The following is a 23,877-nucleotide window of genomic DNA, read 5'->3' as shown; positions in this document are numbered from 1 at the left end:
TCCGTTTGTCTCAGGTGTACCACACAGCGACTGGGTAAGTCGATACTTTATGTAATGCTCACAAGTGTAGCCACCATCAAAGTAATTATTTTAAATGAAATATTTGTATCAGTATGTAATGGGTTTGTTATTATGACTTTAAAAGTAATTCTTAATGAATATGTTAAATTAAATGTTTAGGCGCTTTTCAATTGCAATATCTATATGGTAAATACGGATACATGGACCCCATATAGACAGAAGCTCCGGCATCTACTGTAACTGTGAAGCATGTGAGGGGAGGGTGGGAGACTGAGTTTCAGAACCCCTGTCCCAGAAGATTTGAGTGGGAGGCGCAGGGGCAAGGAAATGATAGGCCAAAGAAGGCATGAGTTTGGATTTTATCCCAGGATGCAGAAATTTATTCTTCCTGCCACCATCTAACAAATGTGCCAAGGATCACATCTTCAGTTATTCTCACCTCAAAATTCACAGCAATAACTGAAAGTAAATGAAAACTCCATTGTCCTAATGTTAGGATACCAATTAGCACCCTACATACTGGACAAGTTAGCTAATAAAGTATAAGAGCAGTGAGTGCAGCCTTACAAGGCTCCCTCTCTTCCCTTTCTCCAAATGACACTGCATTTCAGAGCTAGCAAATTTTCCATAAGGAACTAGGCTGCTGTAACCCCACCTAGTCATCAAAACTCATGCCTTACCTACAAGTATAACAAATTTTAAACAATAATGAAATCATCAGGAAATGGATGGTTGTCTTTTGTTCCACAATTAGATGCTGAAGCTTGGAAATTAGTGTGTACATCTGGAAAGTAAAATTCCTTTTCTCCTAAATTCTTCATGCTTTGCTTTAAAAAAATGTCTAAATAATTGGATTATCTCTCATTTAGTTATGTTTCTCATTGAGCTAGTCCCATTAATTCTATGATCCAGGTTGCCAGGTTTCTGGCAACTGTACCTACAAACATGTTTCCTAAGAGGAACTTTGCCATTGATTATGCGTTATCGGCACAGTCAGTACAGAAGATACACTTCAAGGCACGGGCTATAACTTTGAACCCCAGCTTCACGATATAGTCTGGATGATGCTCAGGACGTCATAGATGCATCATGCCTCAGTGTTCTTAGCTGTGAAATCGAGCTAATGATATACTTCACAGTGTTTTCTGAGAATTAAAATTAGTTGTATTTGGTTAACCCTTTAGAACTGTGCCTGGTGTTTGGTCACTTACTAGAACACACTTGATGAATGCATTTAATTGGGTCACCTTGCTATCATCAGTGCACAGAAATTCTTGTGGTACAAATGTATAAATGCTCACCCTGGATATGACTTGAGGAGAATCTTTTCAGTGAGTTGTTCTATTAGTGGACAAAATGATAGTGATGCATGTAAGCCAGCTCCCAGTCAACTCTCCAGATTGTCTTTCTACTTGTCTCTTTTCTTCCCTTATTATCTATAATTGAACTCTGAACCCTAGTTGGGGCTAGGGTTGCCAACCTCTCCGCAGTTGAGAATCCATGCACAATTTCTGACTTAACCAGAAACTTAACTACTAATACCTTACTATTGACGGGAAGCCTTACCAATCACATAAACAATCAATTAAGACACATTTTGTATGTTATATGTATCATATACCGTATTCTCACAATAAAGTAAGACAGAGAAAATGTTCTTGAGAAGATCTAAGGAAAATACTTTATAGTTACATGTTGTATTTATTGAAATAAAATCTGCCTTTAAGTAGACCCACACAGCTCAAATCCATGGTGTTCAAGGGTCAACTGTATTTTGTTTACCTGCCAATTCTTAGGGTTTGGACTTTTCTGCATTGTTTTGTCTAAATGTACCATTTCACTGCTCAACTTAGGAAAGCTTCCCTATCACCCATGTATCATCATGGGTAGCATGATAGGGATAGCATCCCTATCATTTGCAAGTATATTCCAAACTCTTCTCAAATATTTGATCTCAAATATTAATCTCAACAAGCTAAGACCTCGATACCGTCACCCCCATTTTGCAGATGAAGAAAATGAGGCTTGGCAAGGTGAAGTCACAAGCTTCAAGTAGCAGAATTGAGGCAGAACTTGAGTTTTTTGGACTCCCAATTCCAAATGAGCCAAGGAAGCATGTCGTGTCCATTGTTCACCTGAAATTCAAATTTAACTGGACGTCCGGAATTTCATCTGGCAGCTTTAGTACCACGCCACTCTCTGCCGGGCAACTCCACTTCTGAGAGGCCCAACTCTTGTCCCATCCCCACAAGGGGGCCGCCCTGAAGATGGAGAGCAGGAGGGAACACTATTCTCAGGCAGGGGGTCAGGAGCAGCACAGTCTCCCCGTGAGGTCAGAGAGCACAGAAGATGTTGGTGGGGCAGGAGAAGAAAATAACCCAACAGGAACTCCATTCTTAGTACACGGTCCTCCCACACCTGTTCCTTTATCTAGGGTCCAGCAAACAGAAACTGCTTTGGTCCTCTCAACTGGAGTGGCCCAAACTGGGAAGAAATACAATAGATTCCCAAACTGGGAGTACACATGATAGATTCCCAAGCCTGTGGTTCCCAGACTACATGGGGACTGTGGACCATGGAGGGTTTGTATCGTTTTAAAAATTTAACACAAACAATCACAGTGGCTTTTTTTTTAAAGGAATTCCTCAAACTTTATGACCTTTCCTTCTTTCTGCTCTTCTTCAACACTTCAAAAAATATAAAGCACTTTTATTCCTTGAAGTTTCACTGAGACAGAAGAAATCATGATACATCTAAACCCTTAACACTTTGCTGAGCACTACAATACAGGGCAGTTTGCAGAAGGACAGGGAGTGGGTTAAAACACTTTAGTTTCAGTCCTAAAATGCTGCATTTTTTATATTAAAATCACATGCATGTCCAGTGGAAGGCTCATCCTCTTCTGCTCTCTCAACCCCTAGGAAAAAGGCACGGATTCTGCTTTGGAAACTCAACTGTCCTAGATTTTCCTATCATCTCTCTATGGAAATGACACTTCTCCCTGGAACACGCTCATCCTTTACTGACCTGTTATGTTCTATTCGGTCTTGGCTTCAACATTGAACGACTGAACGCATCCTTGGGCAAAACTGGTCAAATCAGAGGAGGCCAGGGAATATCCGAAGTAGGCGTGTGGGAGCCAGATCTTTAGTGCACTTGTAGCTGGGTCTCATATAGGAAATTTGATTCTTGTTGAATCAGAAATCGACACTACATTTAACTTTCTGAGGTTTGTGTGCCTGGCTTTTGCTTTGTAACTAGTTGGTAGCTGTTCTCCGTCGTTTTGAGAAAACACTTTCCCCAAAGACTGGCCTGTCTCCTCTCACCTGGGAGGGTAAAGGGGTGGGGTTGTATTTCTCAGGGTAAGGGGTGCCTTCCTTGCACCTGGATATGACTGTCACCCCTAATCAGAGGGAACACCACTTACCTGGAGATGGCTGTTCTTCCCCTGGGGCTCCCCTTGGTTGAAATCCTGGAGGTATGTGTGCTTGTTTCAAAGACATTGTTTTTGCGCACCCCACAGTCCACCCCTTGTGCTACTTACTTTCATGGGGGGAGAGAAAGGAATGGTGGTGCACAGCCTTCTTCAGGGCAATGCTGGAGGTGCACAATAAATCCTATACATATTAAATGTGAGAACAAGCAGCTCACCAGCTTCAGGATAAATGAGAGAAAGGCAGCAGAGGAAAGCAAAGACTCCCCAGGTGCTCCACTGATTCTCCACTTGCTTCCTACTGACAGTGGAGAAGAAACCATGTTAAAGGGTCACCACGCCAGCACAAATGTGGCCTCGGCATCCCAGCTCTGTGAAGCTGCTTTGAACTATTGATAGCAGCAGGGTGAAAAATGTGGGCAAATGAAGGAGATGAAAATGCCCAGCTTATGCCACCTGCTTCATGAGGAGTCAGTTGGCAGATTTCAACAATGTAGAAAGGAGTCAGGAAGGCCACTCCAGATGCCCCTTCTCTCCAGAAACCCCTGTACCTCATCTTTTGTGCTCCAAGGAGTTCTCTTTGAGTGTTTGCCTTGCAGGGATGGCTACTTTGAGCCCTGGTTTTGTTTGTTTTGTTTTGTTTCTTAAGATTTTTATTTATTTATTCATGAGAGACATAGGCAGAGGGAGAAGCAGGCTCTCCACAGTGAACCCAATGTGGGACTCGATCCCAGGACCCTGGGATCACACCCTAGGCCAAAGGCAGATGCTTAACCACTGAGCCCCCCAGGTGCTCCGAGCCCTGGTTGAACATACTATCTTAATTACTCAATCTTCAGCTGGTAGTATGTGTTACCGTGTTTCATTTGCAGCTTTTCTCTTCAAGATTGTGAACATCCTGAAGCCAAGGGAATGTTCCAGAAACTTCCTTTCTTTTCCATGCAATGCTTAGGGTAGTACCTGGTATTTAGCAGGTTTTCAAAAATACAGCTGACCTGAACTTCAGTTTGGCATTAGGGATATAAGTTGTGACTGGTGTGGGTAAAAGGATGACAGATCTTCTCATGATGGGGTTATGTCACGATAAACCCAGCATAAATTGAAAGCTGACAAAGTGTTTAATATACCTAACTGACTGGACACCACAGCTTAGCCCAGCCTACCTTAAAGTTGTCAGAACACTTATATTAGCCTTACACTGGTTGCGCAAAATCCAATAACAGAAAGCCTATTTTACAAAAAAAAGTGTTGACTATCTCGTATAATTTACTGAACACTGAACTGAACCTGAAAAAACCAGAATGGTTGTGTGGGGACAGCAGGTTGTCAGCATAGGGGCTGCTGTTCTTCATGATCGCATGGCTGACTAGAAGCTGTGGCTTGCTGCCCAGCATCACGAGAGGATCGTCCTGCATAGTGCTAGCCTGGGAAAAGATCCAAATTCAAAATCTGAATGGGTATTGCTTTCACAGCATCAAAAAGTCGAAAAATTGTGAGCTGAACCATAATAGGTTGGAGACGGTCCATTGTAACTTTTAACCTCAGTCAATTCCTAATAAAGGCAATTCCTAATTATTCAATCTTGTTGGTACAATTTCCCCAGGAGGGACAGCCCAGCATGGTGGCGATGGGTGTGGCTCTGGAAGCAGATGGCCTCTATGAACTCCAGAACTTGTCCAAAAATAACTCTGTGGCCCTGCATAAGTCATCCATCTGTAGTTTCCTCCTTCTAGAAAATGTGGATGACAAAATGACTCATTCTGATGGGTTGTTGGGAGGAATGAGTGATGTAATAGATGCAAATCGCTGAAAGGTGTGCCAGGCACAGAGTAAACCTTCAATGGATGTTAGCCATTAGTATTTATCTGCTGGTCACACCACAATGACTGCCACTCCTTCTTACTCAGGAACATACTTCAAGACAAAGCATTTCTCCTGGTGCCTCTTAGTTTCCATCAGGAGGGTGAAGATGGCAACAGGACCAAAATGGCTTCACATTCTCTCTCTCTCTCTCTTTTTTTTTTTTTCCACAAAAGACAGTTTGTCAATTTAATAATCACTCACCACTAAAAGCAAAATATTTAAAAGCCACACTAAAGAAAAACACTTAACAATCATTATTCCACCGCTGCTTTGTGTACATGCAGAGAAGTCAGATGAATACATATAATGTTAAAGAAAGGATATGGTTTTTGATCCTTTGACCAAGTCATCCACACTGATTGAGTCAAATTTATATTTAAACTAATATTATGTTTTTAAAATAAGTTTCCAGGTCTTTGAAATACAGTACCTAATGATTTTACATCAGACCACAATGCTGCCTTCATAATTTTGAAGTCCACAAAGATAGAAAATACTGAGTTTTTGTTTCTTGGTGTGAAGAGTCATTCATTTTCCTGTAGATATATTCATGTGTTTTATTAAATGAATCCTCAGATCCAGTTCAGGGTCTTATTAACTACAGTTACTACTTTTCTAAAATCTTTTTTTTTTTAATTTTTATTTATTTATGATAGTCACACAGAGAGAGAGAGAGAGAGAGGCGCAGAGACACAGGCAGAGGGAGAAGCAGGCTCCATGCACCGGGAGCCCGACGTGGGATTCGATCCCGGGTCTCCAGGATCGCGCCTTGGGCCAAAGGCAGGCTCCAAACTGCTGCGCCACCCAGGGATCCCAACTTTTCTAAAATCTAAAAACCAAGTGGCCCCAGGGATTTTTAAAGAGACTGTGTTCATATATCCCAAATTAAGATGTTACCTTATATTCAGAATCCAGTCTAAATGAAGAATCTCTTGAGTGATAGGTATCATTTAAACTATTTCCTCTACTTCTAGACATCATTCTAGCATCTAAAGAGCTAGAGGATTTGAACAGAAATTCTTCTTGGAATCCTTGAAGGTTTAGACTCCATTCTTGAGATTTCCCCTGCTCCTGAGCTGGCACTGAACAGGGCGCGTCCTGCTCACAACGACCACACCACCGCCTTCCTCCTCGGGGTTCTAGGCCTCTACCTGAAGCAGGGCAGTCTGCAGAGAAGCACAATGGCGCCCGCCCCTCTCCTGGATCCGGTGCAGAACATCACATTCTCTTTCTACTTGTTACAGCAATCTTAGGTTAGCTACTCAGGAGATCTTCTATCTCATTGTTCTTTCTTTCTTTCTTTCTTTCTTTTCTTTCTTTCAGTATTTTTTACAAGGTTTTATTTATTCATGAGAGACCTACAGCAAGAGGCAGAGACCCAGGCAGAGGGAGAAGCAGGCTCCCAGAGGGGAGCCCGATGCGGGGCTCAATCCCAGGACCCCGGGATCACAACCTGAGCCCAAGGCAGATGCTCAACCACTAAACCACCCAAGTACCCCCTCACTGTTCTTTCTAAAATGAGGATAATGGTACCTGACCTGCTGGTCACTGAGGATTAATACTTTATTAAAATAGTTTGTGAAATGCTGAACACACAATTTTAGAATTTTTTTAAATTGGCCTTCTTCCCATGAAGCATGTGCACACATAAATACGGCCAGACGCCCCCTACACACCACCACTTCCTTGCCACCCAGGCTTGGCTTCCTTCTCTTGTCCCTCAAGCTGCTCAGGAGTACAGTCCCATCCCCAGGTAAATCTAGGATGTTGTGGATCTAAACTTACATAATAATTCTGGGTCCCTCTACAAAAAATATGAAACTGCAAATATAAAATTAGGCTTTTAAAAGGGTTATTAACTTACAATGAGCAGAGTGGCAAGGAGTAGTGGTGGGAGGGAGGGTTCCTTGCAAGGGAGAGGCAGGAGTCTCAGCTCTCAAACTACTCTCCATACCTTGTCAATAGACACATCACCCCCTCTTCTTCCAATCCTGCCCCTCCCCCCATGACTTTAGTCAATTCTGTTCTTGGCAGGTGAATTTGTCTCCTCCTGTCCATAGAGGTCAGAAATCACGTCCTCTTTTTCAACATGTCTCATGCAACCAGCCATTCTCTCCATCTGCTGAGCATCTCTATGCTTTCCCCACCAGCCCACACTGTGAGGGCAAGAATGAGTTTCGGAACCCCTGTAGCCCTACTTCCTTGCAGTATGCTGGGGCCATGTGTTTGCCAAGTGAATGAATGAACAAATGAATGAATGAGTTTCAGCATCCCGTGCACTCAGCCACCAGTCAGCAGACCTACAAGCATGTCTGGTGCCTATGTTTGCTGGCCCTGGTCACCTCCCTCCCTGCCTTTGCTCCTTCTCAGTGCTGATGATTTAACAGCAGCTCTTAACGCAGACAAGGCACAGCTCTGAGCACATTTCAAACACTAACTTTCATCGTCATAACTGCTCGATGGGCCAGGTACTATCATCATCATCCCTACCTGATGGATGAGGAACCCGGCACACACAGCATTTGAGTGGGTGCCCCAGGATCATGCAGCAAGGGAGGGGCAAAGCCAGAATGCGATCACAGCATCCATCTCCCCACTCCTGCCTCCTGACACCTGTGCTTGGCCCCTTTTCTCTCCTCCGGCCCCTCCTTGCATGCAGTATAAAGGGTGCTGACTCAGTTTTCAGGCTAATACTGTGTTAGCTTCTTACGTGTGCCCCCGTGTCACCCACCTGCATGTTCTCCCTCGGGGAGGGTTCCATGTGCCCTCGTGGCCGCGGCTGCTCCTTTACCACATCCTATTGAACCACTTGTTTGTGATGTTTGCATCTCCCTCGTGCTCAGTGGCCTCTCTGCCACTGTCCCTTCTGCCACAAATGTTCCTCAGTACCTGCCATGAGCTGGCCACAGACTTTAGGAATAGAGATGCTGCAGACCGTCCCACCCCAGCAGGAAGCACACACCTGATGCACAAGGTATGGCGTCAAGAAGGAAAGATTAAAGGTGCCAGGCTTCGTTTCAAAAAGAATCCAATTCCGAAGGCCAGGCGGTGATGAGGGACAAGGACAGGTTCTCTGTGCACACAGGAGAGACAAGTAGGGTCGGCCAAGCGAGAGCCAGGGCGTGTGTCTAAGGCGGGGGCCTGTGTCCCTGGGAAGGCCTCTGGGGGACCCCCGCTGGCCAGGCAGGGCGCCGAGAGGGCCGCCAGGGCTGGCCCACGGTGCGCAGGAGGCAGGAGCGGATGACACGGGCGACACGAGAGCCAGGCAGGCAGGCGACGGGCAGCCTGGCGGGCACCTGTGGAGACGTCAGACCTGGTCTTGGGTGTGACGGGAAGGCGGTGATGGTCGCCGGGGGATGAGCACGCGCACCGCCCTGACCGAAAGAGGAGCCTCCTGTCTGCCGTAGAAGCGAGCGGCCGGGGCGCCCGGGAGGCGACACTGTGGCGCGGGCAGGGCCGCCGCCAGCCCCACCGCCCAGGACTCCGGCTGGACCCAGCTGCTCTCGGGGGCTCGGCGCCTGTGGGTTAGGAGATGCCTCTTCGCCTCATCTCCTCCTCCTTCTACCCTCCCTGCTCCACTCCTACCCCCAGATGTGACGGGTACCCCCCCCCCCCGCCTGCAAAAAACACCCGCACTTCCTAGAACGGAGGCCTCCCGAAGCTCGGCACCGGCCTCGGGCTCCCGGCCTCGGGCTCCCGTCCTGCCGGGGCGGCCGCGCCACGGGGCTGAGGCAGCCCTCCTCGGAGCAGGCCCCGCGGCCGTCAAGGTCCCCTCTGCCTTCAGGGCTCGGGGAAACGTCTCATCTGAAGCCCCCCTGGCCCCCTAGTCTCCTCTGTCCTCCAGCGGCGCATTTCCTCCAGAGAACGTCAGCTGATGAGGTGAGGCCCCGGGACGCTGGGACCAGGCCCGAGAATCAGCGTGAGCGCACGGGGCCGGTCGTCCTCATATTCTCTCCACATTTTTTCTGCCCTCATTTTCTGCAGCAGATCAGTGGCTGAATCAATGTTCTGTCAATGCTGTTGGGCATCTTCTAGGAAGACTATTAGGAGAATAGGCTCCTTGGGCCAGCATGGGACGGGCTTGGGGATGTCTGTTCTCCTATAGTCATGTTTTAATTGAAAATGTACCAGAATCATCATATCATCCATTGGATTAAGAATCAAGCTATTTGTCATTCAGTTGCCTTGGAAACAGAGAGAATTTAGCTTTCTTGATCTGCTATCTTTTCAGAATGCACAGGTTCAACTCGGGCCCCAGGAGGCAAGGCACGTCTAGTTTTAAAATGGATGGGGTGTGCTTTTATATGAACATGTACACACAGGACCGCTCCATGCTTTGGTCTTTTACCATGTTGTTGAGTCGAAAATGCCAAAATACCTCAAAGGTTTTGGCTTGCATTGTGCCACACGAAAGGCACAGAGAGCCAAGTGCGACCTTCAGTTCATACCATTCAGTCCTCTGTCCTGAGTGACAACTCCCATATCCTGCCTTGAAACTGCAGACTGCCACCTTCACAGGGGACTCTGTTTCCTTTTTGTGTGTCACTCTACGAGAAGGCTCGTGGTCTGAGCGTGGGCTCCCCTCTGCAGCCTGGAAGAAGTTTGACCAGGGTGCTGGGAGATGCACAGCGACCTGACCACTGTCACCTGAAGACCTGGCCAGTTAAATGAGGCTGCTTTGCTCCAAGTGTGATCTCAAAGCTTCTTTTCTGAACCACCTCCAGAGTCCTCTATCAGGAGGACTCCAGGGTCAAATTAGTCCTCACAGCTAGAGTAATTATTTCCGTATCCACCTTTCTCTGCTTTTAAGTAATGAAGTGAGAGATCAGAGGGGTACGCCCCCAATCACACCCAAACAGCAAAGGGATGTGTGCACGTGTGCCTGTGTGTGCACACATGTGGCTGTGCTTCTGTGTGTTGGTGCATGTATATGTGTGTTCGTGGGCATGGAACACAAAGCAGAGGCCAAATCGTGGGGGCAACCTGCTGGAAGGGAAGCACTCTTATCTCCAGCGTGAGACAGACCATGTGAGATCCACTCTTGTAACAGATGTGTTGTCCAAAAAAAAAAAAAAAGAGAGAGAGAGAGAGAGAGCGAGAGAGAGTGCGCCAAGGGGCTGAGGGAAGCTCAACTAGTTGAGCACTATCAACTAGTATTTTTTTAAATATGCTCTTACTGACAATAATTTGCATTATATTAATTCATTGTTTAATGGGAACATTTTATGCTCATTTTAACTAGTGCTCACCAAACAATTTTCAAGGGAAAAAAATCATGATTCCATAGAAGACATCAGTAGTTTGTGTGAATTATAAAAGATTCACACAAAAATGTGAATTAAAATAAAATGTGAATTATAGAAGATTTTTCAGAATAAAAAAGAGTATTCCTTTTAAGTACATTCATTACACTGGATTCATCATGCTGCCTATTAAAGGCTTTGTTTTAATTACTGTACAGATGTGTAATTAGTGTTTTAAATTGTATGTCTAAGCACCATTACCCTCTGCTTAGATTACAATCACATTTTCTCTTTTTAAGAAAGCTGTCAATCCACTGAGTGTACAAACCTACTTGTAACTTATCACATACCAGTTTAGGAGCAGGGGTCAGCAAACTTTCTTTAAAGTGTCAGACAGTCGATTTCTTAGACAGTCTCTCCCAATTACTCCTTTCTTTGTTGTGGTGCAAGAGTAACCAGGGATAATGCATAAACAAGTGAGCATGGCTGTGTTACAATAAAACTTTATTTAAAAAACAGGTTGTGGTCTGGACTTGACCTGTAGTTTGTAGTTTGCTAATTCTGATTTAGGGAATATAGGCTCTCTTCTCCCCAGGATCCTTTAATTACAAACTTGAAATTCTTCACTACATGCAACGTGAAGTCTAGGTTACTTTTAAAAATACATGTTGGTATGTCAGCTAATTGAATTTAAATTAAAAAAATATGTGTTGGTCTCACTTTTATTTAGAAAAATAAATGTAGCTTCATTCAAGGCAACGGTAATCATAAGTAATTAAAACTGATGCAAATCCAGGCAACACGTGTAATTGCTTAGACCTTTCCATTTGGTTGTGCCAGTCTATTCGTATCTCTCTTCATTAACAAACATTTGAGCCCTTCCAATGGGTGACGTCCTGTGCTGGCGAGTGGCTGGACGGACTCCTGATGGGGTTCCTGCTCCGGTGCAGTCCGGATGCTGTCAGTACCTTGCTCACTCTAACTCCAGCACTGAGCCACACCTGGTGCCTAGTAGGTGTTCAAAACATCCTCGTTGATTTACTGAATCGCTACATCATATTTGACACATCAAAAGTGAATCCTTATCTCCCCTCAAACTTAATTTCTCCTTCTGCCTTCATTGCTTCTATTTATAACATTGTTTTCTAAGGTTCAAAACCCCAAAGTCATCTTTTGTGACAGCTCATGGATCCATCCCTTCACTCCGTCCTACGTGTTCTAATCACTGTAATCTTCCTACAACTCAGTTCTGATTCTGTCAATCTGCGCTCATGACACCTGCGGAGTCAGCCTTTACTTCACGAGCAGAGCCCCCCGCTCTCGGATGTGCAGGGCCCAGACTTCAGCTTTCTCTCTCTCTCTGACTTTTCCCCACGACTGGTCCCAGCAGGGTCCCTCCAGGCCCCTCTTACCCTATCTTCCTCTCTCTCTCTCTCTCTCTCTCACACACACACACACACACACACACACACACACATACTCAAATCCTCCCACACTACCCTGAACGACTCGCCTTTTTCAGACTTGGAGTTTCTGATAAGTGAATTTCTGCCTGGCACTTTATCCTTCCAGAACAACGTCTTCTCCATTGTCAAATACCAATACAATCAGCTTCCCACCACCTCCTTGGTGGAGAGTTATGGTGCCCTGATAGTGCCCTTGGCTCTCAGCTCCTTTGTCCTGATCACGTGCTACCACAGCAGGTGGAAGTCCACATACTCCTGACCTTGCTGCACACATGTGAGGGCTTTTGTCCTCTAAACAAACTCCCATTTGTCCCAGTGCTTCTATTTGCTGGGCCTCAAACTTTCTTCTATCTTTTCAGTCTAGTGGTTTTCCTGTTAGAGTCAACTCTGCTCCCAAGAGGGAAGTGCCCCTGTTGTTCAGAGCATCTCCTGCCCTGCATCACGGGCAGGAAGCAGGGCTACTGTCTCACTGGCCTCGGCAGGCTCCGAGCTCCACACGACTCAGGTCGGGGCAGTACAAGGCTCCAGCAACAAGGTTCACAGCCCTCTCTGCCATCCTGGTCCTGATACCCTCTTCCAAGCTCTGATACTCTGGGCCCCGTCGCAGGAATGTGGTGGAAACATCTGGATGTCCTGCAGGCCGAAGGGAAGCGGAGGCCCCTTGCTACCATGACACTTTCCTACCCAAGGGCTTGGGTCCTGCCAGGATTTCACATGGGAGCTGCCACCAACCCCTTCCTGGAGGCTTCATGTCTCACTGCTACTCACCCTGGCTGCATCTCGAGGCAGTGGAGCCTCCTGGGCACTCTTCATGGGTCTAAGCAAACAGCAAGCAAACCCCAGTCTTGTCCCCTCTCAGATTTCTGCTTGATCTTTAAACTTCTTTTGAAAATTCAGGAAATCCGCTTTTGGTTTCTCTTTGGATTCCTGCCTGCTCTCCGGTCCATCTCCAAACTGTGGTTTGGTGACCCCAGGAGTCTTCTCACCCCTCCTGCATCACAGCCTGGCTTTTTAAAAGCAAAGAATCTTGCTGGCATACCCAAATTCACTAATCATTTTGAAAGGATGGTTTGAAATGATCTCCTCGTTCTGGGTCCCTTCTCCCCCAGAAGAAACAAATGGCTTGGCTGTCCTGTGGGAGGAGGCAACCAGAGTGGCTCGAAGGGTTGCCAGATAAAACGCAGGACAGGGCACTCAGATAAATGTGAATTTCAGATAAACGATTGGTTAATTTTTAGTATAAGTACGTCCAAAATACTGCATGGATCATACAATACTAAATGTGATCGACTGTTTAATGGAAATTTGAATGAAAATGAAAACATTAAAATACATGACATCTAGTTAAATATTTGTATTAATAGACACAAATAATTATTAATTCTAATTTCCCAGTTTTTCTGGTCAGTTGCAATCACAATGAGAACTCTAAGTAAAAAACAGGCATCCCTAGTTAGCTGAGTGTTCACCGGAAATGGAATACATCAGTTAAATGTTTTCAAAATTATGGTCCTCTTTATACCACACTGAGCTATTAAAAAGTAGAACAGATAAAGGGATGATCCCATATAGCAATCTCTTTAATAGAGGAGTATAGATTTTTTGCTATCATTTTACTAGTTTAAAGATGGTACAATTTAGAGATTAGTGGAGACCTTAAATTATTTTATACTCCATGATTCTAAAATACTAATTTATAAATAATTATATACTGTTGATTTTTTTTTTTGCATTTCACTTTCATCACAAAAATGGGTATCAAGGCAGCTTTTATTTTAGAATTCTCCTTGTTAGCACAACTTAGACAAGTAACTGAGAAATTCTAATTAATACTATTTTCATTTAAAAGTATTTTTAATATACAGGGGCGTCTGAGTGGCTCAGTCAGTTAAGCGTTTTCCCTTTGGCTTGGGTCACGATCCGAGGGTTCTGGGATCCAGGCCTGAGTCGGGCTCCCTGCTCAGTAGAGAGTCTGCTTCTCCCTCTCCTCCTCCCTCCTGCTTGTACGCTCTCTCTCTCTCTCTCTCTCATGATCTCTTTATCAAATAAATAAATAAAATCTTTAAAAAATGTTTTAAAGTACTTTTAATATATATGAAGATATATATTTATAGGAAACAGAAAATTCAGGGAACGACAGATTTTTGTAGCTGAGCAAAAAAAAAATACATAGCTTTTGAACTTTTCTTCTTTTCTCCCTCTATTCTCCAGTCTGTGCTCCTTGATCACTCAGCTTCCTGTCTAGGAAGCTTCTAGACTTCCTTCTCATGCTTAGCTGAAAACCTGGCTTTTTTTCTCAGTGACAGAACAAAAGCAGTCTCCCTCTCTTCAGCAGATTTTCCAATCCAACTATGTCTGTACTCATCTACTCTGCCTTTCCTTCCACTAAAATGGATAAAGTGTCCCAGTTTCCTTTGATTCCACTAAATCCATCCCTTCTACCATATGCAAGAACCATACCTACAATTATCCCCTCTCTCCCCTGCACCACTAATTTTTAATCCTTCTTTGGGGGCCATTCCCACCAGCATTAAAACATGCTGTAAAACCTCTTGTCTGAAATAAAACACAGCAAGAATACACACATACACACTCTTGACCCATGCCCCCCTGTAGGTATTGTTTCATTTTCTTTGCCCTCCTTTAGGCAGAATCCCTAGAAATGCCCATAATGATAATAGTATTGATAATTATAGCAAACACGTAGATAATGCCAGGCATTGTTTTAAGTATTTTGCATTATTTATATAACTTAATTATTCCTCGCAGAAATCCTATACTTGAGAATAAAGAAGTAAGGGCTGTTAATACCCTCATTTTATATTTGACCAAACTGAATCACAAATAGATTAAATAACTAGTCCAAGGTCATGCCAGCCAGGACCCAGGTGACCTGAGGTCTACGCCAAGGTAGCTCACATACTCACTCGTAACTGCACACTCTACTGTCTCTGAATTTTACCTTGATGTTTGTGTGCCTTACCTATATTTTGGTGAATCTAAGAAGTAAGAGTTTAGCACTTCATCTCCCTGCACCTCATGCTGCAAGATCAAATGGTTGATTCTCAGTCCTCATCCTACTGGTCCTGCCTGCAACACATGGCACTCAAGATTACTTCCTCTTCCCTTCGTTACTTTCTTCTCTTGCCTTCCAGAACACAGCATACTCCTGGGTCTCCTCCTTTACTCTGGGCACCTTCTTGGTTTTCTTGGTTTTCTTGGTTGGATTCTCATCTCCTCAAAGCTTTTACAAGCTGAGAGCTGGCTCCTGGGCATCTTCTCTTGTTTGCTAGCAGTGTCTCTAGTCTCTTGGGATTCACATGCTGTTGACTCCCCAAGTTTTCTCTTCCTGTCCAACCTACCCCAACTCTAATTCCCCATCTCTACTTGGATATAAACTAGTATCTCAAAATGGACCAGCCCCAAACTGCTTCCACCTATCCACTGCCCCTGCCTCTTACCCTACATCTCCTAGAATTTCTCATCTCAGCAAATAGAATCCTGCTCTTCTCAGCCACTCAGGACAAAAACCACTCCAATTGTCCTTGCCTTCTCTCTTTTTCTAAAACCCCAAATGCAATTCATCGGCAAATCCTACAGGTTCCACCATCAATAAACTCTATCCAACCAGATTGTGCCTCTGGACTCTTGCACCCCCGCATCCCTTCAGCTCAAAGACTCCTCTCCCAGATACCTGCTGGATGACACCACCTCTTTCCTGGGCCTCTATTCAAATGTCACTTCCATGGAATGCCTTTCCCCTACCACCTTGTGTAAAGTAGTAAACCTCTTCATTCTCAACCTCCTTATCTTGGTTTATTTCCTTCAGAACATTCTCTCTTCTTGTATTTCTTTAATATCACTTTCCCCAGACTACAAAGTAAGCTCCAAAAGAAGAGAAACTGTGTCTATTTTCCAATACCTGGAACAATGCCAGGTCCATGGCTGATGCTTGATAAGTATCTGTCAAATAAAGAAAGTTAAATACTTACATCGATTTCTTTATGATCAACCATACTTTTTAAAAAAGAATTTATTTATTTATTCATGAGAGGCACAGAGAGAGGCAGAGACACAGGCAGAGGGATAACCAGGTTCCCCGCAGGGGGCCCAATGTGGGACTTGATCCCTGGACCCCGCGGTCACGGCCTGAGCCAAAGGCAGATGTTTGACCACTGAGCCATCCAGGCGTCCTGAAAACCATAATTTTAAGAGTATGCAAAATTAATATTTGTACATTAAAATGTATTTTCAATGGATATGCTATTTAAAAGTAATCCTGCCAAGCTATTTGCAAATTATTTTTGTGTGACGAATCACAGATTAAGTCCACAGTTATATTTAACTTCTAATCATTTGGCTCTTCAATTGATGATCGAGAATATTTTTGTAAATCATATTTCACTGCGACATGGTAGTGTGTTTCTTATTTCCACAGAGCTGTCAGGTCTGATGCCCCCCCCCCCCGCCGGCCACCCTCCCCCACATACACACACTGACCCGATCCTTTCGAGCACTACTCGAATCTGAAATGGCACGCACTGCTCTGCACCGAGTGGCTATTCAGGCTTCTCAGTCTCGGGCATGCTAAATCACATTCAACTGGCATGGTCCAATTACAGGAGAAGCAAATTTCAAAAGGAAGCCACATTCATGTTCAAACAGAACATTTTACGCATCTTTTTCATTTAGTTTTGTAAATTCAGTTGACAGGTTTGGCAGGAAAAGAGTTTTTAGGGGGAATATTAATATATTTCACTTCTGCTCACGTAAGAAGAGTCACTTCAGTTTTTGTTTGTTCCTTGCTAGGTTTTTGTTGTTGTTGTTGTTGTTGTTTAGCTAAATACTGTCACCCTCAGCTAAACTACTGACTGAGTTATGACACTAAAAAAACCTCTGTGGGTGGAAAAAATAGTACACAACACTGAACGTTTAATCAGCCCGAGAAATGAAATGGAAAAGTATCTCGAAGTGAAACTAAAAAAAAAGGCACTCTTTGATCTTTGAAAATTCTGTCAAGTGGCATCAGTTCTGAAGATGAAAGAAACAGAATTTAACATAGTTTCAAGCAATCTATCTTTCAGTTTGATGAAATGAAGATGCCTCTAAGTCTCATGCAGTAAATTATATCTTCCCTGTGAAAATTCACATCTACGATCCCTTTTTTCCTCAAATAAATGCAGGGGTCAACAATCATCCTAAAAATCAGTTTCATTATCTTTCAAATATGTGTCACATAACACTAAAATGGTAATGGATTGAGCTATCAGAAAAATTGATCTAAAAATGGATAATATTTTGAAAATTGTGATTTTCTACAACATATGTTACTGCATGGAAAAGGTATTTACTCCTCTGTTTTTGTCACTCACAGATGTCATGTAGGATAATAAAGACTGTTACGTCAAGTCAGTACTGCACTCTGCAGAAGGCCTACCGTGCTCATACCATGGATGCTGGCTGGCCTGTCACCCGGTTCCCCTCCCTGCTTTGCCCAGGGGACAGCGACGATGGGACACATCTTCAAAGGCTTACGCAACAGTCGTCAAGCCAGGGACAAGCAGCTGTGATTTACTGCTAACATTACAACCTTTTCCATCATGCCAGCGCTTACTGCCATTAGGAAAGTCCTGTAATCACTGCAAAAGAGATCCAAAATTATGGCCGTTTCGACACAAGACATTTTGATAATGATGTAATAAAAATATGAAGTTGGTATTGTAAGAAGTTCGTAAAACCTGGAAAGGAATACAGTGGAAAAAGAAATGATGGAAATCCGAGGTAACAGACTGCTTTGCTTCAGAGATGGTGCAGAAATACACACACACACACACACACACACACACACACACACATACACACACACAAGCATTGTGGTCATTGGCCAAGGGATTTTAAACATGGAGGTTGGCTCACAGCACTGCCCTCCCACATCTGATCTTGAAGACGGGAGACCCAAGAAATCTAATCTTTCCTCCTCCAGCCCCAAGCCCTTCTGAGCATGCACAGTCTCACACACTGCACCCCCTGATGGTGTCCTGTCCTGCCTCCCCCCACCTCCAGTCCCCTTCACATGTCTGCATCTCCCATACTGGTTAACTTCCTCCCTATGTGCATCTTACTTTCTGAGTGAAACTCATTATGAGCCTAACTTAGGAATCGTCCTTCCTTATGCATTTAGCTCCAGAACATCTTCCCCACCTCCCATGCTCATTAATACTCCTGCTCAAACTCCCATAGCATCCGTGCTTAGCATTTTCACAGCATGTATTACAGGGCTGAAACGGTAGATCTGTCATTTCCCACAGACATCCCGAAGTTTCTTGAGGATGTGGATATATCTTACTCATCTCTGTAATTTAAATGTTATCACAGTATTTGCTGCAGAGAATCTCTTGACATAATGAAGGCATAGTTGCATAATAATATTATATAATAAGCACTTGTGAATTGCCTCCAAAAAGATTGGCGACAGACATAAATGCATTATCCCACAGGAGAGTTTCATTGAAGTGTCATCTGTGTATATATAAAAGCAGCAGAGTTACATTGGGGTGATTAACGTTTTCAATATTTTATGGGATTGCTCAATGATATGTATTTTGAGTGGCCTCTTGAATGCACTTCCGATGTAAGCTCTTTTCATTTTGACAGCTATAGAATAAAAAGGTATTTTACTACAAGCAAGAGACTTAAAATGTGCATGGAATAAAACAAAATTTATATTCAAAGTCAAAATAAATCTCTATCAAAGTATGAAGACTCTCCTTTGGCTGGTCACAAAGCACATGTACATATTTTTTTTTTTTAACTGAGCTAAATATTTTCAAAAACCTCCTCTGTGTACCTACCCTGTGTATGTACCTACTCTTCTGCACTAAGAGAAGGCTACAGAGTGTTCTGCTAGAGGAGATACTTGTACAGTTAGAAACCAGAGGGCAGAAAGTAACACTGTCTTTAGTTTTGTGGGCAGGGGTGATCAGAAGTCAGCAATTTGTATCAGTGGTAGTTTATTTCACAGATAAATGAGACACCATTTTAGCACTGATTTCTTTTTCACACACTGACTCTTCAATTCAAAGCATCTCAAAAGTCAAGGAGTCACATGAAGGCAAACTAGTCACTCTGCCATCAGAAAGAAGCAGGCAACAAGTAACTGACTGTTGTAATCCTTCCCTGTATGGGGCACCATTCTGGGAGGACTGAGAACAAATCTGTCCTTCCCACTTTTGAACTCACCCTCCAGAAAGAAAACATCACATGCTGGCAATGTACTGAGAGCCATTAATAAGGTCCATGGTTGATACCTTCCTTTCACATGGTTCATCCAAATACTTCATCCTTTATGTTTACTTTGTCCTTATCTTTAGGGGAGTTTTAAACAATGTGAGACAATAGAGACAATGCTCTTTAGATTCAAATATTTTAAGATAACCATTCAGTTTTTCTTCTGTACTAGAAATAATTGTTTCACCAAGGTCTCTCTTGGCAGCTTTGACTTTGAGGATGTGGTTCTCTGGAGTCCTTTCAAACTTCTCATGCCTGGCAAACTATGGTGAATTTAGAGAAGAGAATCATAATTTCTCCATATTGTTCTATCGTTAAAAATTACGAATGTTGCCAAACAAAAGGTTAATGAAATTGAGATGAAAAAGAAGCTCTAAAGTAGTCCATTAGTAAATGGACCCAGACAGTGGCAAGAAATCAGTTCTTAGAGGAGACAGTGGTAGTTTAAAGAATATAATGTAGACTCTTGAATGATCATACTAGGTAATCTCTACTTGATACTTTTTCAAGGGCTTTTTTGAAATAAACATATGGCATACCTATGAACATCTCCTCATGTTTAAATCGAGTAACTTCATTAAAAACCTAAATTTTGGGATCCCTGTGTGGCTCAGCAGTTTAGTGCCTGCCTTCGGCTCAGGGTGTCATCCTGGAATCCCGGGATCAAGTCCCACGTCAGGCTCCTGGCATGAAGCCTGCTTCTCCCTCTGCCTGTCTCTCTGCCTGTCTCTCTCACTCTGTCTCTCATGAATAAATAAATAAAATCTTAAAAAAAACTAAATTATTTTAGCTTGTCACCACACGATCTCAGTAAACATCTGATGGCTTTTAATGGTCCATATTTCCAGTATGCTGACTGTTCTTAATACTTTTCCTGGATTTTTTACCTAAAAGATAAATCTCAAGCATATTGGTCTCTTGTCTCCAGAATCAAACTTTATGTATGTTTGTGTAAAAAACAGGGTATGTGCCAAGTCTCTGTTCCTTTGGAACAACATCTTTTTGCACCTCAAGATTTCTCAAATCCTATAGGCTCTGGGTTTTCTCTTTCTGTTTCCTTTCTCTCTTCCTTTAGACACATCTGCAGATTTTGGCAGACCCTCCAGGGGGAGCACAGAGAGAGGCAAAAGCGATTATACTTGAAATTGGAAGGATGATTTGAATCTTCCAGAAGTAAGGGGGTAAAAAAAAAGGAAGGAGCATTTCATTTGAGAGACAAGCATGTGAAAGGGCACATCACCTCACATAATGGTGGTAATGTTGGACTGCAAGGTGGACAGGACAGAGAACCAGGGTGAGGGACAGGGTTAAAAACTGGTGGGACATAGCTTTATTTTAGAAGGTGGATTAACTCTGTAGTGACAAAGCACGAGTGGAAGCTCCCAAGAAGGGGAATGTCATGATCAGGTTAGTTCTGAAGATGATGTTTCTGGTGGCAAAGAGGAAAGTGCCTTGAGCTGAGTGAGATGGGATCAGTGGGACCACGTGAGAGGCAGCATGTCTTTCTCAGTAAGTGATGACAAGGGTCTGTGTTGAGGGGAAGGCAGCTGGGGGGTAGACCAGAAAGCCTAGAGAGATTTCAGACCTCAAGGACACAGCCAGTGTTGTCATTTGTAAGGAGGAGGAGGGGGATATGAAGACTGAGCTGAGGTCTTTAGCTTAGGAAGAGGAAGGCTATATAGGGTACAGATTCAAGGAAGTAGAACAGATTTCGGGGTCTTACAGGTGAAATATGATGCTTTTGAGGTGCCTGGAACAATTATCCATAAGTGCAAACTCAGCACTCAGGAGAGGGGCCTGGCATTGGGGATAGAAGCAGGCTAGTGGGTCATGGCAGCAAAGAATCCTGACCAGCAAGGATCAAGGTCCTAGCCAAGGACAGGATTCCAGCCCCCTGAAAGGAATGCCACCCTGGCAGAGTGAGCACCTTGCCTTAGGGGTGCTGAGTTGTGGTGTTGTGTTCTCCAGGTGCGGCTCAGGCCCAGGGAAGCATGCCATCATCTGATTACTGGAAATAGGGGATAAGATGGAAACTGGCAATGCAGAAAAGGCCAGGTCCTAGGTGACAGGTGGACCAACATGATGCTGGGTCCTTAGAATAGAAGCAGCACTGCCTTCGATATTCTCTGATGATCGACAAGACTGATACGGGGCCTGGAGGAAGCTAAACCTTCCACTAGGGGCAGGAGGGACTCTGGACGAGGCCAGGGGACCCGTTTCTTATGCTGATATGCTGAATATGAAAATGATCTAGAAGAACAATAAAGACTAATGCTTGAACCATTCTGCAGGTAATCCTCCGCATTAGGTTGAAATCCTCCAGGGTAATACCAACATGCAATATTCACTCTCCACAGGGGATAGAGCCTTTTCCAAGTCACAGCCTGCTTGTCATTCTCTGCTACTTGAATGGAGTATGGAAAACCTTGAGGAACATATATTAAAAAGTGATCACATGCTCTTTTGTTGTTGAAACTTACCGAAGAGACTTCTCCCGTCAACTACAATGATCATGTCAAGAAAGCACTCTCTCAGCTGGCATTAACAGTCTGGGAAGTATTTGAGAATATTTCCCTCTGCTTCTCTTTTTCTCCTAATGATGAGAGAACCCAAATGGTGTCTATCCTAACAGGGTTAGGGGCACATCAGGTTACTGGCAGGGGAGAATTCTGGCTTTCTTGAAAAGATGAAATGCCCCACACTTCTCAGCCTGAGGGCAGCCTGCCACTGCTGTGCCCGCAGAGAGGGTGACAGGATGGGAGAAGTATAGTTGGCCCATTGTTGAAAAAGAACTCCAGACATCCTCATTGCTGTGTATTAATTGAAAGAAACCGTTTGTTTTGTGGCTAAAATAGTTTGCTTCTGAAATTTGCTACGAAATGGGGACTGATTTCTCAGAAAACTCGAGGCCAAGTTTAATTTTTCCAGCTTTCAACCTAACACATTATCCTTTTTTCTAAAGAGTGAAAGCCTTAAATGGAACTCAAAGTCTGAAACACAAGAACTAACACTCTTTGCCTGAACTGGTGTTTCACAAGAGCCGACACTATGCATTTTCTTTCTTCTGAGAAACTGGTTCAAAGGTCAAGCCTAATGGAAGTCTTCAGAAGTTTTATTTTCCTTTGTAGACCTAATGAAAGACTCAGAGCTTGACCCAATAAAACTTAGATTATGAAGCGCTCTCTGTTGTTGAAGGAACCTCCATGGTTTTTCGCTTTAAAATAACCATCTATCAGAGATTAAAAGACAGTGCCTTGATATTTCAATGAAACAACATATAAACACACCCACACTACACATGTATTCTTATGCCTCTTATTTCCTATGACCATGAAGATCTGACTATTAATTTCTTCTTTTGCTTTCAGCCATCATGGGTGTTTTTAGTACACAACTGATCAAGGCATAGGATTATTAATGCATACAAAATTTGATAGGTTGTTATTAAACATTAAACATAATTTTTTGAAAATGAATCCCTTAATGAGTTGGATGGGGGTTTTTAAAAATTAGTTGATGAATCTACAAATGAGTATTTTTTTGCTAGAATGAGACAGGTCAGTACCAATCTTTCTACTTTAGAGATGCAAATGTGGAGAAACTCTGTTCACATACATGAGCTGTGAGGCTCTGAATGAGTGGTAGGTTGGCCTTTATTTGTAAAGAAGGTGATGAAAAACTGTGAGATAGAGAATAGAAGGCAGAATGGGTGAAGAGCAGATAGATGTTGGCAAAAGTGAGTGTCTTGAAATTGATTGCCTTGGAATGCTCAGTGAACTCACTCCAAGGCCAGTCCCTATCAGCCTGAAAGCCAGTGACCCAGAATGTGGGGATATAACCACTATTCCAAAGCTCAGAAAGCACCATGACAAGAGAGATGGAACTACTGCCTCCTTCCAGGTGAGTCTTCCTTTCTCTTTCCTCCACCCCAAGGGATCCGATTAGCTGTATGGCCCCACACTCCAGGACCCCATGCTCCCTAACAGCTAAGCCCCAGATTCTTCAGTGGGGATGTAACCTCTGCACCTAGATGTAAGAAATATTAAGTAAGGCAGAAAGTGGCTGGACGATATTTAGGAGCCTTCTGATCAAGGCTCCTAAAACTTTAATGTGACATGCATCACTGCGGTACCTTGTTAAAGTGAAGACTCTGGTCAATAGGTCTGGGATTCTGCATTTCCAAGACATGCACACTGCTACGTGACACTGAGGCATCCCTGGAGATGCTCTTTGGCCATAGAGAATGATCCTGCATCAGTTCCCATGCCGGCGAGGTGAGCAAGGCTGAGCATACTGAGGAGTGCCCACTCGGTTTGTATGGAGCACTCACAAAGGCACCATCAAAGCTCTCACAGGCTCATGACAGAGCATGAAGTGCCTACATCTTGTTGAGGGGTCGTAGGCTGGAAGGGGATGTTATCCACTGAAGGGAGTCCGTGACCAGATGTGGTCGAGTACTGTGTTAGTTGTGATGGAGGTCAAGGGCAAAGAGAGAGGAAAGAATAAGGCTCTGAGCCAGTCTGAGCAGTTCTGGCACGATCTGTTCAGAGGACCTCTGCTAGCT

At 43.8% G+C, this 23,877-nt stretch overlaps 1 protein-coding gene and 1 long non-coding RNA gene across 8 annotated transcripts in view; one reads left to right on the top strand and one right to left on the bottom strand.

Annotated features, from left to right (window-relative positions):
• The window catches only part of LOC140621899 (uncharacterized), a 52,912-nt gene extending 48,593 nt beyond the window's left edge, over positions 1 to 4,319 (top strand). Inside the window, exon 7 of one of the 3 annotated variants that reach the window (XR_012021630.1) lies at positions 2,943 to 4,319. This is a non-coding gene — a long non-coding RNA (uncharacterized lncRNA). The remainder of the gene's footprint in view (positions 1 to 2,942) is intronic. The other 2 variants (XR_012021629.1, XR_012021628.1) reach the window with 2 other exon arrangements.
• CTNND2 (catenin delta 2) overlaps positions 1 to 23,877 on the bottom strand; it is a 914,420-nt gene that overhangs the window by 315,710 nt on the left and 574,833 nt on the right. The window lies entirely within an intron of this gene.

This window comes from Canis lupus, chromosome 31, assembly GCF_048164855.1.
Source record: "Canis lupus baileyi chromosome 31, mCanLup2.hap1, whole genome shotgun sequence".
NCBI classification, from domain to species: Eukaryota; Metazoa; Chordata; class Mammalia; order Carnivora; family Canidae; genus Canis; species Canis lupus.
This window is presented reverse-complemented; position numbering and strand designations above follow the sequence as displayed.